Source organism: Chiloscyllium punctatum, chromosome 16 (assembly GCF_047496795.1).
Source record: "Chiloscyllium punctatum isolate Juve2018m chromosome 16, sChiPun1.3, whole genome shotgun sequence".
NCBI classification, from domain to species: Eukaryota; Metazoa; Chordata; class Chondrichthyes; order Orectolobiformes; family Hemiscylliidae; genus Chiloscyllium; species Chiloscyllium punctatum.
The window spans coordinates 83,068,863-83,085,665 of NC_092754.1; the positions used below are offsets into that span (position 1 = coordinate 83,068,863).

Genomic DNA, 16,803 nt, shown 5'->3' on the forward strand with positions numbered 1-16,803 from the left:
GAAGCTAAAATTACAGTCTATTTATTTTCTCTGATATCCTTCCATTACTTTATTCTCTAATAACAATGCCCATGGTGTAATGGGTGACAAACATTAAATAAAATTGAATTTTCATTGCAAGAACTTGTACAAATAATCACATATTATTCAGTTCATTCATTGTCATTGATTATCAGTTATTTTCATTGTATGATCACATTAAATTCACTTAAATAATCACAGTAGAATTTTCACCTCTATAGATATGTAAAGTGAATGTCAAATTATTAATATTTCAAGTAAAACCAAATTCACATTCCAGGAATGACAGAATGTGTTACATTATTATGGGAAACAGGAACCAGTGAAGATGGTGACTCTCAGACGTGAGGCCTTGAAGCCAAAGGACCAGGTGGTAGTTACAGTGGGGGGAGGTACCTAGTGCCCCGCTCTCCTCAGAAGGCAGTGAGGATGGTGACACTGACTGGAACGGGTTAGATGACAAAGCTCCCATGTATGGACAGAGGGACGACAATGGGTGGGATGACCCAACGCCCTATAAGGCCCAGAAGGCCGTGTCTATGGCACCACTGGGCATCAAAGCTCAACTTAGACAGCAGGGAGCAACAAAGGGAACTGACAGAAACCAAACCTGAACCGTTCACCCGCTGAATAACAGATGTTGGTGAATGAACACCCAGCCTGATAGAGAAATGGTAATAATGGGCCTTATTGGGACAATATGGATGAATTAGTAGAGGTACACAGTCTCACCGAAGATGATGTACGGACCCTGCCTCGGCCCAAGATGCCCTGAAGTGTACAGCAGAAACTGTACCTGCAATGAGAGGATGGGGGTGTGAGCCGGATCCCCCCAGAGTACAGCTGATCCATGGCTCCAGGCATTTACAGATGCAAGGCACACACTGGGGAGGGGACAGACTGAATGGGCTAAAATAACCTTGGTGTCTCAGGGAACCAAGGGTAATATCGAGGATCGTACAGAGAGGAAGCCTGAGGTGTGTAAGGACCACGGGGGATTACCAAACCTCAAACTGTGATGATGAAATTGATTTGATGTATTTACAAGATAACATGGAACCCAATATAACTGTAATTATAAACATGGGACTCTCAGTGGGAGATAATTCTAACCACACTCTGAATTGGGCCATGAGAGCTGAGGCAAACACAGAAACACAGGGGAATAGCTGCAGTACAGGGAGGGTAATCAGACCCACAATGTTACAAGGGAAGCAGGAAAGGGCACATAGACAAGGAACATAGGCACAGAGAGGGAGACAGGTGTTCATATTGTGAGTGGCCTGTGTTCATGTAGATATATGCATAGCCCATGAATATTCATTGATGTGCTGTTTAGGGGCCAACACTTTCATGATTCTAACACCAGAGCATCTTTGTCAGTTACCGATAAGGATTTACCCCTCACCCCCTCAATTACTAAAATGAGAGCAGTCGGAGAGGGAACCTGGGAAGCTGGATGAAGCAAACCTACCCCGATGTCGACCGGGAGTATGACAAAACGTATTCAGATATGGAGGTGTGACACTCAAGAAGGGACCATTCTGGGAGTTGCTCCTATTTATTCTAAAATGGCAACTATTGACATCAACACCCGAATTTAAACATGGGGATGCTCCGGCCAGAACTGGGACAGAAAGAAAAGGAAAGGCAACCTCTCCGGAGTAGCTACATTGCAGGGAGACTGGGACAGTCAGAGAATCTGGTGCGTTATAGCTCGGACCCACTCAGCGGTGTGCATAACTCAAACAGGAAAGTGGGTTGTTATTTATCGACCCTGTAGAGATCGAGGGCCCTATCACTCCCCACACAAATGGGATCTCATCAAAGCTGGGGCTGAAGAGGCAGTAATTGTGACAGTGATAGATTGACAGAAGCTGGAAATAGTCTGGGTCCATACCTGTGGACATTGAATGGCAGAAGAGAGTGGTGTTTACTGACCGAAGAGAACAGGCCACCAGGATACGATTACCTCAGGGATCCCGCAATATTCCAGTATATCCCACTGATGTGTGTTTGATGGATTTCATCACACTGATCTTACCAACACCTCATCACCTCAAGCGGTGAGAAAGAATTTCTCCAGATATTATACAGAGTATTGGATCAGGTTAGCCAGGCCTGGCTTAAAATTAATGCACAGAGAGTGCAACTGGGAAGGTAGGGAGAGACAGAACTAGGACATCATATTGGGGAGATCAAATCAGGAAGGGAGAGGGACAGTCCCAGTGGGAACAAAAACTATGATTATAAAACTATCCACCCACACACCGTAAATGGATCAGGCAAACTTTAGGATTGTTTAATTATTGTGGGATTTTGTGGGGAATTATCCAGAAATAGAGAACCATCACAAGCCCTGGCAGAAGCGCGGACATTAACCAGGGGTGAGGGAGGCAAAATGCACACAGTTAGCATGCCTTTGGTCTAGTCCATGACTAGGCTCGGTGAAGGTATATCACCCTGTCTGTGGGCACACAGAGCATGAAGAACAGGTCAGAGAGTTAGTGGAAGCAGCTAACTTTCCCAGTGAAGCAGGAATAATGAAGATTAGAGCTCACAGGAAAGTAGAAACCCCACACCAACGGGGTAGTTGGTGAGCATGGGTGAGCATACTTACTGAAACAGTGCAGACATTTGAGGAGGATGCAATGGCAGTAGCGACAGACGCGAGAAAGGAAAGTTTAAAGACATTTCCAGAAACATTCCCATAGCAGGAGAAACAGGAATGGGAAAAGGGTGGGGCAGTAATAGGACATAGGATGATCCAGCAGTGCCACTGTATAAGACAAACATTATCAAAAACATATCATGGGATGGCCCATATTGAGCAGGATAAAATGCAATATCGGATGATCAACTACAAGGGTGTTCTGGGACAAGAAGGTTTTGTCGAAGGGGTGTAGTCTGTACACCGTGAGAGTCAGGGAAAACAATCAGGATAAAATGGAGGCAGCAGCAGGGATCCAGGGGCTCATGGGAACAATTACAGATGGATTTTACATACACCCCCATCCCAATCCCAGGGAAGGAAATCCTGCTGGGTCTTAATAAACAGGTTTACTCAGTGGGTGGAAGCATTCCCCTGCAGATTCTGACCAAGGGACACATGTTTTCAGGAAACAAAGTTCAGCAGCTCTGTGGCTTGTTTGGTACTGAGCAGAAATCCCATCTCAACTACCACCCCCAGAGCTCAGGGACAGTAGAAGGAATGAAGCAGACACTGAAAGCTAGTCTGACTAAGGCCCTGACAGAGACAGGCCGGGATGGGTTAGTGTACTCCCCACAATCCCCACAAACCCCAGCAAAGGGAACTGAGCAATCCCCCTTTGAATTAGTGACCGGATGGACTATGCAGCTGCCAGAGGGTATGGTAGTGGGAGGGCAGGAGATGTACAATGGCAAGGATAGGGTGAAACAATTTGTGAAAGAACTGACAAAGCGACTGCATGAGCTGAGAGGGGAAGTTGCACACGGACAGAGAATCAGAGACTGGGAAAGGGAGCTCATAAACATCCGAGCTGACATCCCGAACCCAGGAGATCGGGTCGGGGGGGAAATATTAGTGGAACGTATGAAAGAAACACATCAAAATACTGGACTTGGCTGGGGGAGCCACAGAATTCCAGAGAGGAAACTCTTCCATCCTGTATTAGTAAGGAGCTCTGAATAAACATTGGTCATGCTGCTCAGCACAAAAGTCAAGGCTCCTCTTTGATATTTCTCCCAGTATCAGTTGTGCAGGGGTATGTTACCGGCTGGAGGTCTATGACCAGTGCCTCTGTTCCACAAGGGTCAGAGCTGGGACATCTGTCCTTTGTAATACATATAAATGATTAGCCTGAAAATGTAAATGATTTAATTAGCAAGTTTGTAGATGGCACAAAGTGAAGAAGTTGTGAATCGTGAAGAATGTTGTCAAAGGAAACATCAAGGACGAGATCAGTTGGAAGGTTATGCGGAGAAATTGCAGATAGATTTTAATTCAGACAAGTGTGACGTGATGCGTTTTGGGACGCTCAGTGTAAGAGGAATGTATACACTAAAAGGAAGTGCCCTGAGCAGCATTGATATACAGAGGGATCTTCAGGTGCAAGTTCACAGCTCCCTGAATGTGGTGAAGGAGGTGGATGGAAGGCTTGCCTTCTTCTGTCAGGGGACTGAATATAAAACTGTTTTAGGCCACCTTTGCAGTATTGTGTGCTGTTTTGAGCACCGCATTATAAGGAGAATGTGGAGGCTTTGGAGAAGGTGGAAATGGGTTTACCAGGATATTGCCTGGATTGGGAGAGGTTGGAAAATCTTGGATTGTTGTTTTTGGAAAGTCAGTGGCTGCGGAGTGATCCGAGAGGCACAGACAGAGTGAATAATCTGAATCTTATTCCAAGTGGAAATTACCAATTCCACAGGCCATAGATTTAAGGGGAGAGGGGGCAAGTTTAAAGGAAATGAAAACCAAAAGAACAGCAGATGTTGTAAACCAGAAAGAAAAACAGAAGTTTCTGAAAAAGCTCAGCAGTTCTAGCAGCATCTGTGAAGAGAAATTAGTTAACATTTCTGAGGAAGGGGGACCGGACCCAAAACATTAACTGATTTTTCTCCACAGATGCTGCATGACCTGCTGAGCATTTTCAAAAGCATCTGTGCAAGTTAAAAGGGAGTTGTGTCAGACAAGTTTCTTCTGCAGGAGGTGGTCAGTGACGAGAATGTACTTGCCTGAGAGATGGTAAAAGCAGAAACAATCACAATGTTTCAGAGGCATTTGGACAGACAGATAAGCGGACATGGGTTGGCAGGGATATGGATCATGTACAGGCAGATGGAATCAGTTTGGAATGGCATCATGATCCACACAGACATGGTGGGCTGATTATTCCGGTGCTGCACTGTTCTGTTTTCCAGGGGGGAAAATGTGTGGAGCGAGAGATAATATTTTGAGTATAATATGTCTCTTCTTTAGAACACACAGTAAGTTGATGCATTTTGAGAGAAGCAATGTAGAAAGGGAATATATATTTGAATGGCACAGACATAGAGAGCAGGACAGCAGGAATGGGGGACAATGTGCACAAATCCTTAAAGGAGAGAGAACATAAAGTGTTTTGAGTAAACATATAGGATGCTAGGCTTCATTAATAGAGGGAATGATAACATACTCATGGAAAAGATGCTGACCGTTGACAAAGTTCTAGTTAGGTCACAGTCAATCATTGCATCCAATTGTGGTCAACAGATTCTTGGATTTGTGGAACAAAACAGACATTAACAAGGAAGGATATGAGTGATCTTCAGGGTGTGGAGTACAGACTTACTGGAGTGGTTCACTTATGAAGAAAATGCAGTCACTGGATTGATTTGAAGAGATTGCTATTTTCTTTGAAATAAACAAGTTAAATATATTTTTGATAAAGCTGTATAAGATTACAACAGACCTAGATATAGCAGACAAAAATATCTGTATTTGATAGGTGATAGCACAAGAATTAAGACCAGTTGTAAGGTTTTTAGACAGCAGGAGATGAGCAAGTGTTTCTGCTGACTGTATTGGCTGGAAATATGCAGAACATTTTGCCTATTATGGTGGTGCAAGTAGAGAAGATCAATGATTGATAAAAACAATTAGAACAGTTCTGAGGGAAATAAACTTGCAGAGTTTGAGGTACGTATGGGGAATGAGAATATTAGATTCTGCTACAGAGAGCCAGCTTGGATTTGATGGGCCTCTTTCTGTGCTATAATGCATTTTATTCAGGTTTGCTTAACTTGTTCTGGTCACCGATTAAGTTGTCATTAAGGTAAATCTGCTCAGTGTTCCTACTCAGACCAATACAGGCTGTCCCTCCACAGCAGGAGATAATGTTTACTGCTTTATACTGGGTTCTTGGGGGGGGGGGGGGGGGGAAGCGGGTGGTGGGGACGGGCTATCGGTGTGTGTAACAATCTGCTAGCATTTATCTGAAATGGCAAAACCCCAGTGCAGCCACACTAGGGATCGACTCTGGAAATGTGGGGAATGCCAGAAGGGAATTCTTTACCCATCCCACCTGGAAACTGGCCAAACCAGTCAGACTGGGGAGCTGTTCACCTGCTCTGTGTGTGTGTGGGGTGGAAGGGATTCACTCAGCCATCCATCCTGCTGAGACACCAGTCAATTTACTGATCGCCACAGTTGAAGGATTATTTTCTCTTTTTCACATAAGTAATGAACAATGGTTTTGGCAGTTCATAATGTTGTGCACATAGAGATCTTAGTTTTGGAAATGTTCACAACATTGTTGAACATGCACACATTCACACTGGGTACAGATTTTTATTTTCCTTTATTCATTCACAGGATGAGGGTGTCGCTGGCCCGGCAGCATTTACTGCCCATCCCTACTTGTCCAGAGGGCAGGTAAGAGTCAACCACATTGCTGTGGATCTGAGGTCACAATGTTGGCCAGACCAGGGAAGGATGGCAGCTTCCTTCCTGAAAGGGCATTAGTGATCCAGATGGGGTTTTTTTCTGACAATCGATTAATGGTCATCATTAGACTCTAAATTCACAAGTTTTTTTTTATTGAATTCAAATTCCCCCATCTGCCGCAGCAGGTTTTGTACCCAGGTCTCCAGAACACTATCTGGGGTTTAGATTAACTGTCTCGCGACAATACCACTCGGCCAATACTTCCCCACATTGCTGTCCATCTGTACAGAGTGAACAGTGATTTTCTGGTTCATCAGAACTGGGTAATCACACATATGTTTGCTCAATGATTGCAGGAGTTGGATGTTGATTGGCTATTGACATCCATCTCCGAACCATATATTCTGGGGTTTGTTTCTGGGGATAATTGGAAGCATCATCAGTCTTGTTATCTTTTGGGGATAAAAACAGTTTCAATTAGCTTTCTGCTAAATGCATGGCAATCAATTCTATCTCACAACTCTTAGGCAGATTAGTTTCTTTTGGAGAAAGGGCTCTCCATCTCCCCAACCTCCTCCATCCTCACCTCCAACAATACCATAATCTCACAGAGTCTCTTTATGACTATGAAGAAGATAATCGGATCAGCTGTTTCTTTCCCTACTCCTATGTCAAGTTGGATCTTAAATTCTCCTTGCTGCAGTTGTGATCCTGCATCATTGTACAGTGTTGCTCGTATTTCATGTCTTGGCTGAGCAGTGTTCATGATACTGCATGTATTATATCGGGCCAACAGTGTGAGAGTTTAGCTCTTTCTTTCCAACAACAGCAGTAGAATTGTACTCCAACAAAACTTACAGAATCACGGCCCCACATTTTCCCCAACTTACCTCTTACCATCAAACCAGAGGATCAATCCTCATTCAACTGAGAGAATTCAGGACGGCATGCCAGTAACAGCAGCATGAATACCTAAAAATGAGGTGTTAACATGATGAAGTTCCCAAAGAGGACTACTTGTGTGCCTAACAGCATAAGCAGCAAGTGATAGACAGGCGAAGCAATCCTGGAAACAACAGAATAGATCTAAGATCTGCAATCCAGCCACATCCAGTTGTGAATGAAGTCAGAGCACAGCTGGAGTTCTGAGGACAGTTCTCTTCAAGATATTAACCAACAAGAATGTCAGACTGGATTAATTATCATAAAACTCAAGTCCGTTTGATATTCATATATTTACAATCAGTGTTCAATTCACCAAATATAGCTGAAGGTAAAGATAATCTTCAAGTGATTGTAACAGTGGAGACATCTGAATACTTGACCAGCAACTTAAAGCCTGTTGTGTTTAGATAGTAATAATTTTAAAGAGATTTTAAAAATTAAGGTGACTTGAGTAGCTGATAATGTTGTTATAATCTGAAGTTAATTTAGGATTAGTTAACAAAGAAACACATGGTAGGGAATCCCAGCCCCATGGAGTGCACATCCAGTTCCATGTGGAAAAACCAGGACACTTCTTGTCTGAGTGACAACCACAAGAACACAGAGGTGACATGGGAAATGTCAGGAACACTTGTTTGACCACGGTTAAAATACTGCACACACTTCTGATCCCCTTATTCCAGGGTTGATGTGATCACACCAGAGAGGGTACAGAGGAGATTGATCAGGATGTTTCTACAATTGGGAAATTTCTGCTCTGAGGAAAGGTTGGACAGGCTGGGGATGATTTCCAAGGAGGATGAGCTGAGATTTACTTAAAGTGATAAAATGCTGAGAAATCCAGATCGAGTGGATAGGAAGGAGCTATTCATTAACTGAGAGATCAGAAACTGGAGGATTTAGATTGAAACTAATTCCCAGAAAGAAGGGGAAGGGACAATTCATTTCACTTGGAAATGGTGGGGAGCAGGAACTCACTGATGGGTGGCAGAGGCAGTAACCAGCATCACATTAGAATAAAAGAACATGGATGTAACTGAGATGCTGGAACATTCAGGGCTGTGGACTAAAGTCTGCAGAATGGGATAATTGTGATTTATTTAACATTTCTCCAGAATATTAAATTCAAGTCCAATTTGAGAATTTATGAACATCATCCAACCTGAATTCCAAATGTCAGAATAAATTTATCAGAAAGTTACAGCACAGATCGAGGCCACTTGGCCTATCCTGCATGTGTTGGCTGTAATAGAATGACCCAGGCTTTACAGCGTTCTGTACTCACCAATGAGAGCAACAATTTCAGACTGCGTACTCTGCCTCTGTTGTTATAATCTGTTTTTTCAATGTATTTCTTTGACAGCTGTTCACCTTGTTTCCTGGTTTCTTTCCCAGCCCAAACTCCATTCCCCATGGCCTTGAGGGACTACCATTTCTGCAATTCAATCGCTCCTGCCTTCCCCCGTGTGACAGACTGTCTTTTTGGCTTATCTCACTCCCACTTTGCTCACAACTTGTTACATTTCTAATGGTTCCCAGACCTCTGTGACTTCACTGCGCCCCCTGGGTCAGTGGCACGAGTTTTGAATTCTCTTCCTCATGAGATAATCGGAAATCTTTCTGGCTGCAATTTCCCCCAGACTTTATTTTGAAAAACAAGAGGATTTGCGTCAGACTCAAGTATTTGTGAGCCTTCATCCACAATCCTGAGCACTTAGACATAATATGTGACCCTCCCACAGATGTGCAGGTTTGATGGATTGGCCGTGCTAACATGGCCTGTAGTGCATAGGTTCGGTGGGTTGGGTTAGCTATGCTAAATATGGGGTTATGGAGGTAGGGTGGGAGAGCAGGTCATTGCAGACTCGATGGACCGAATAGTCTCTTTGTGCGCCTAAGGGATTCTGTAATTCTAACTGATTGTTGACACGTTTTCCAAGTCCAGGTTCATTTAACTCAGGTACACATGCTGCCTTTTGTGTTTCTGTGGGTGCTCACTCAATCCTTTCCTTCTGTTTTACATCAATTTCACACTGTATGTGAGGGTGGGAATGAATGTGTAAATATAAATACTCCAACCGAAACCCCTCACAAGTCAGGAACTGTTTCTGCTACTTGCATCACTCACAACAGGAAAATAAAGGTTCAGTCACAAATCTGACAGAAAAAGTGGTTATAATCACCAGGAAAGGCTTAACAGCGTAAAACTATTTTCTTAAGAAAGGAGGCTGAGAGACAACCTGGTAAAAGTAGGAAGCTTTGTGTCTGTGTTTTCAGATATTTGAGGTTGAAATCATTGGGATGAAGAATGTTTCATTGCCCCAGGTTATCAAAAGTGCTATCTAAATGTGCATCTTTCTTTCTGCCTATCTGTCTGAGTCAACAATCAGATGGATGTGTCATTGTCTGAGTGTTTTCCCAAATCTCTGATTGAATCTGCCTCCCCCCACAATCTCAGGTGCCAGCTGCCTCTAGTCCACAAACATGGGCATGTTGAAGAGCATGACAGGAGAATGGATTGAAACAGAGAGTTCAATGCCAGAATGAAATAGGAAGAAGGAAATAAACGGGATTTTTGGATCCCAGGGGATACAGACTCCAGGATTAGTCCTTGTGGGCATTCCCGCAGTAACACGAGACAGCATTCCATGATGAGAGTTAAATCCGGGTGGCAGGAGAGGGAGCCACTGAACATGAGCAGGTTTAGTTCAAACACAGGAGGTTTGTTCAGTCAGTAACAGTGTGTTCGACATGGAGGTGAAGTGAGCATTGAGGGGAAATGTTACCACAAGCTGCAGATGGATAACTTTCATTGGAACAGGAGGAAGCCATTCAGCCCTTCAACCCTGCTCTGCCATTCAATAGATGATGGCTGATTTGTGGCCTAAGTTGCAATGTTCAAAACTCTCCAAACTCATCAATAAACTCCTCTGCAACAGACAAGATCAATATTCAAAAACGAAACATCTGCAAATGCTGGGAAATCAGGAACAAAAACAGAAATTGCTCGAAAAAAATCAGCAGATCTGGCAGCATCTGTGGAGAGTGACCCTTTGGGTCCAGTGACCGGTCAGGTGACCAGCTGCAGCTGACCATTCTGCCTTTTCTGTAACACTGTCTGGAACAGGTTCTGGTGTGGGGGGAATGAGACTGTCAATAACAACTGAGAAAACAGGAGGATGTGCTCAATCAGAATAAAACACATTTTGGTCTTTCACTTTTAATTCAACTGCAAAAATTATTCATTAACATTTCAGAAATAAGATAATAGGCCATAAATAAACTCTTCATGTCATTGGGTGTGAGAAACCGTTAATTCTGACCTGGTCCAGCCTACATGTGAATCTAGAGATTGAATAACGTGGGTGACTCTGAACCATCTCTTGGGCAGTTAGAATGGTTGACAAATGCTGACCCAGCAAGTGATGCCGTGATCCCACGAACAAACAAAACAAATCCAATCGCTGTGGTTAGTTGTGAACTCGCCAGTGTTATTGGAAGAGGATGAATGGGAAGGTTTATGGGGTAAAGGGAGAAGAATAGCATTCAGTGAGGTGATCCTTTGGAGAGCTGATGAGCCAATCAGCCTCCTTTTGCACAGTAACAATTCAGTGAATATTTCATTCTGAGCCATCTGAGGAAATATCCGGGCAGGGTTTATAAAGAGGTCAGATTGAAAGAGTGTCTCGGTGAGCACAAGTGAGACACAGGGACAGAGAGGTTTTGGGATGGATTAAATTATATTTTATACATTTGCATAGTCATCAACATTACAGCAGTTAAAACTGGGAGTGTAATTAAAGCAGCAAATAAATCTTAAACATTGATGCAGCTAAAGGGAATGCTGGGTAAAGATACCATAGTTAGTGTTTATTTTATTCCAGGTACACCAGTCAGGGAGCACATCCTTCCTGTATCTATCCTTTCGAGCTCTTGAAGATTTTTGTTCCTTTGAAGTGTTTCATGTTTAGATACTCCAGAGAAGACAGCTTCAAGCTCCTCAATCTCTCCTGCCAGGGCAATGCTGCTGTTAGAATTCAATTCACTGGCGCATGTTACTGGCTGCTTCATGAACTGGAACTGGAAATTGACACTGAAAGGTTACTGTATAAAATATCTTCAATGGTATTGCCAGACGTGAGTGGTTTTAGGAAAATGACCTTGGCTTACAGGCATTGAGTGTCAGAGCACTTCCTGTTGTGGGACATCCTGTTTAGATTCAATCCATTGATAACTATTAGAACTGACTTGCACTGGCTCCGTCAAAGTGGTCAGAGCATTATGGCTGTCATCGAATCTGGTAACAAACTTCCTGTGGGTTAAAAATCGTAAATGATAGAGTAGGTACGAGGTCTGATGGCACTGTTGGAGTATTGCTGTTGTTGTTAATCGAATTAACTCAGCTGGAGTTGACTGAATTTATATTGTCTCTTTTTGAATCTCAGGATGTCTCTCTGGACAACAAGTCTTCAATAAACAGCAATGTGACAATGAGCAGGGATCATCTATTTTGATTTAAATTGGGATTATAGCACTGCTGCTTTATAGAACCAGGTACAAAGTTGGAGTCCAGCCTTGGTCAACAGCCTGCATGGAGTTTGCACATTCCTCTATGATTGTGCGGGGCCCCTCCAGGTGCTCTGGTTTCCTCCCACAGTTCAAACATTTGTGGGTTAGGAGGATCAGTTGTGCAAAATTGTCCACAGTGTCCAGGATTGTGCAGACTCGGTGGATCAGCCATAGGAAATGCAGTGTTACCAGGATGGAGTGCTCCAGGTGGGATGCTCTTTGGATGGTTGGTGCGGTTTGATGGGCCAATTCTCTCATGCCACACTGTCGGGATTCTATTCTATGATTGAGGATAAAGCAGGGTGTCCTTGGAGAAGGAGCATGTGGTATGTATCAATGCTCTCGATGCCTTTAGATACAGGTGGGCATCACAGGGGCTACAGTGCTTTATCTCCACTGCTGCCCCCTCACCCCTAAGTCTACTTTGATTTGGTCCCTTACCACTCTGTCATTTGTAATGGTTTGCTTTGCCCGTAATGGACTTTGTTTGTAAACATTCAATTGGTTACACGGGTGGTTTACTGCTGGTGATTATATATTAACAAAACCCAAAATGGCGTAATGATGAACGTGGGAAGGTTGCTCAGCTGTGTGTGATAACACTTCTAGGTAGGAGAAATGGGGGGAAAAAGAACACTTCACAGCTCACAGAAGGAGAACTGAAAAGTAGTTAAATCAAACCAAAGGTTCAGACAGGGAGGGAATATTTCCCTGGACTTTGAGTAACTGGAAAGTGATTGTGTCTGGGAATAGACAGGATTTTGATTTACAGGGCGTTCAAAATTTTTTAAAACTGTTACTTTCATTTCTTTTCTTTTAGTTTTATTTATTGTGGAATAAATAGCTACAATATTTTAAAACCAAATTCACAAACCTTGTGTTAAAGACAAATGTTAAATAAAATCCATCAAACCATCCCTCACTGAAAACTGTTGTGGAAGTGCATTCTCCTGGAGAATCCCTGCCCTGCTTACTTCTTCCTACCCGGGCTCCATGTCTATATACATACCTGGGAGATAGCAGCAGGAGGCCATTCGGCCTTTCTATCCTGCTCCAACATTCAATGGGAAACAGCTGACCATCCAGCTCAGTCTCCTCTTCCTGCTGTGTTCCAATCCCTTTTCATGACGTTACATCGAAGAACTATATCTAAGTCCTCCTTTGGCTTCACTGCCTTTTGCTCCAGTGATGTTGCTGTGTTACTGTGTGGGTGTAGGTAGGGGAAATGTGATGGTGCTGCCTCCTGGAGGATGCACTCAGTATCCCTCTTCATCCTGCAGTAACTTCAATTGGGTTTCAGCAACTAGAGATAGAACCCATTTCCGGGATATGGGCATCACTGACTCAGCCAGCATTTATTCCCCATCTCTCGTTACCCTTGAGAAGATAGTCGTGAGCTGCTGTCTTGCACCATTCACAGTCCATTTGGCGCAGATAGACCGACAATGCTGGGAGGGAGAGTGTTGCAGAATTTTAGCCGAGTGATTCCCCATCTTTGGTTCCTCAAATGCTGGTTAACTTTATCACGATCGGCACATGATGTTCAGATTTCAGTCTGCGAATTTTCACCATCTAGCACCCTGTATAAAGGAATATGTGCAGATTAGAAATTCAGAACAGACAATTCTAGTTTCTCTGGAATATCTTTTTCCCCTTTCTTCCCCCGAAGCTGTAACCCTCCAGCCCACTTCCACTCTCCCACCATTCTGACTCTACTAACCCCTAATGAACACCCTCCCCATTCTCATGGAATTTTTGATAAACAGATCTATGACACCACTTCCCGTCCCTGGTTATACTCTGCACCCTTTCTGGGTTCACTTCCTTTCCCTTCAGTTGCTGCAAGTCAATAATCTAACAGCAGAATGAAACAAAAGGAAACAGAAAGGGAGGTGGCAGATCCTGGACAGAAGAGGAACCTTCAGTCTGGGAGAATGGGCCACATCCTTCTTTGTTTCTCATTGGTCGATTCCAGTGTTATGACAAGTTGGGAATGTAACTTCATCCCATGTGGGTGTGGTGACACTTTGACCCTCCAACAGATCATACTACAAGCAAATACGTTCCTCCTCCAGACAATCACAGTGTGAAATACTTTCCACTAGTCACCCCAAAGCACACGCTCCAAAACCCACCCACATTCTGTACGTGTGCAGGTTTCCCCACAGACGTGCGGTCCCTGCCTCAGAATTTGGGAGTTGCAGTCCTCATGCAGCCACTGGAGCCCTGTCTCTGGAACGTGAATGAAAAGTGTGGGATGGAGGATGTTGTGTATCGGATCCCCATTCAGACACGCGGGACATGTGAGCTGTCACTGGGATTTACTGAGACATCCGCTTAGACAACCTGATTTCTGACGTAAGGAACATAGATTCAGCCAATTGGGGGATAGGGAGGTTAATAAGGCACAGTAGGTTTTAAGCAGAGGTGGCTCAGTGGCTCGCACTGCTGCCTCACAGCGTCAGGGACCTTAGGCGACTGTGTGGAGTTTACACATTCTCCCCATGTTTGCATGGTTTCGTGCAGTTCTCCAGTTTCTTCACACAGTCCAAAGATGTGCAGGTTAGGTGGATTGCCCATGCTAAATTGCTGACAGTGTCCATGCACGTGCCGGTTAGACAATTAGTCATGGGAAATGCAAGTGGGTCTGAATGGAATGCTCATCACAGGTTGGTGTGGACTCGATGGATGAATACCCTGTTTCTGCACTGTAGGGATTCTATTCTATTCTCATGAGGAAGAATGTACTTGTCTGAATGTGTTGTGAATCTGTGGAATTCCCTTTTCAAAATGCGGTGGATGCCAGGACAATGAGTCAATTTAATGAAGAGATACAGATGTTGAATTTGCAATGAGTTGAAGGGTGAGAGAGAGCAGGCAGGAAAATCAAGCTGAGACCGAGGTGAGCTCAATCATCACCGTATTAAATGGTGGAGCTGGTTCGAAGGGCTGCATTACCTCTCCTGGGCCCAGGGCTTATCTTCTTACGGTAATAACTGGAAAGGTGAATCCAAAACTCACCATCTTCACCAAAGGAGGTTTTCGGAAAATGACACAGTCAGGTGGATTAGCATTCCAAGCTTAGATAGTGAGGAAGCATGTAGGAGATAATGATTTTGTAATTTTAAACTGAGGGGAGACGGTGATTTATGGTTTTAGATTGCGTCGTACATTCGCAGCGTCCATGTTGTGAATATCTATCCTGTACTTTATTTCAAAGCCAAGGTCACTGACAATGAAAACCAAAACACCCAGGTAACATCGCCTCACCTCGTAATCTGATAAAAGGCTTCTGAGAAGTCTGGTTGAACTTAGAATACAGATGGTAAGCTGGAAGATTAGATCCACTCCCAAGATCCAGTGCTTAAAACAAAAGGAGACGACAATAGGATGAGGCAGGAGTTGGCAAATGTAGACTGGAAACAAAGACTTTATGATGGGAAAGTTGACAGACAGTGCGAGAATATCAAAGCAATTTTTTGAAGTGCTCAGCAAAATTATATATCAGGGAAAAGGAAGGACTGTAGGAAAAGGAATAATCTGCCGTGGGTGGCTCAGGAAATAAGAGAGTCTATCAAACTGAAATAGAATGCACACAGATTGGCAAAGACCAAGGAGAAACTCGGAGATTAGAAAAACTTTAAAGATCAACAGAAAACTAGATGGGATTGGGGGAGAAAAGTGATGAGTAGCTATCCCCAGGGCCAGAATAGCAGTTTACACTGCTAGAGGGGAACCTATTGTGTGGGGAACATATGGCCTCTGTAATTGTTGAAGCACTTAACTGCTACCATAGAGATAATCCTGATCAAGTTAAAAATCACAGCACACTCCAAAAGCTTGTACTTCCAAATAAACCTGTTGGACTTGAACCTGGTGGTGTGTGATTTTTAAACTTTGTCCACCCCACCACCGGCTCCTCCACATCAGAATCCTGATGGATACCCCACTGAAACTGAAGTGCCTGTCACATACTTGAGGGAGCCACGGGGGCGTGGGGGCGGGGTGTGTGGTTTAACCACAAAGTGCTGAACTGAACTAGACTTTCTAATTGCCGTTGCCATGGAGATAATACTGAGAGACAGTCTCTATTCAAAGTCCCAAACCATAAAGGTATAAGAATGGGAGCTGTACATCGGACAGGTGGGGAGTTACCTGATGCTGCCTGAAGGTATTTTGCATGTGCACTATCCATGTAACTGCCATGTTTCATCAATAAAGACTCAAAGAAGACCTCTCAGAGTTCTGTGCCTAGTTATTCCTATCCTGCAGGGTTCAGGAATATGAGGACACAGCAGTCAGTTTTCACAGCGGAGGATACGAAGAACATGGCAGTAATTAATAAGGAGACTGAGGAAGGTGAGGACCTAGATAATAACCATGATCGTGAAAGAGTTAGAACTGGATATGCTAATGGAGCTAAAGGTAGACAAGTCTCATTGCCCTGATGGAATACATCCCAGGATACCAGAGTTAGTGGGAGAAATAGTAGATGCACTTAGGAGTTGTAGAGTCCTACAGCAGAGACAGGCCCTTTGGCCCATGCCGACCAGAATGTTCATCCACGCGAACCCCATTTCCCTGCACTTGGCCCATCTGCTTCTGACCCTTTCCTCTCCATGTATTTGTCCAAATGTCTTTTACCTGTTGTGAGTGTTCCTGCCTGAACCACTTCCACTGCCAGCTCATTCCACCCTCTGTGTAAAACTGTTGCCCCTCAGCTTCCCTTTTATTCTTTCTCCTCTAACCTTAAACTGATCCAATCAAGCCGTCCAATCCTTGAGTTCCTGGGAAAAAGACTGAGTGCATTCACCTTATCCATGCCTCTCATGGTCTTATACACTTCTAGAAAAGAAACCCCT

General features: G+C 43.8%; 1 long non-coding RNA gene across 7 annotated transcripts in view; it reads right to left on the bottom strand.

Annotated features, from left to right (window-relative positions):
* Positions 1-16,803, bottom strand: part of LOC140487220 (uncharacterized) — a 142,823-nt gene that overhangs the window by 92,091 nt on the left and 33,929 nt on the right. For 5 of the 7 annotated variants that reach the window (XR_011962791.1, XR_011962792.1, XR_011962789.1 and 2 more), the window contains 2 exons: positions 15,212-15,304; positions 11,102-13,521 (listed from right to left, as the gene is read on the bottom strand). The exons of 1 other annotated variant lie outside the window; for it this stretch is intronic. This is a non-coding gene — a long non-coding RNA (uncharacterized lncRNA). Of the gene's footprint in view, positions 1-11,101; positions 13,522-15,211; positions 15,305-16,803 lie in introns of those variants that run through there. One more of the 7 variants, XR_011962788.1, reaches the window with a different exon arrangement.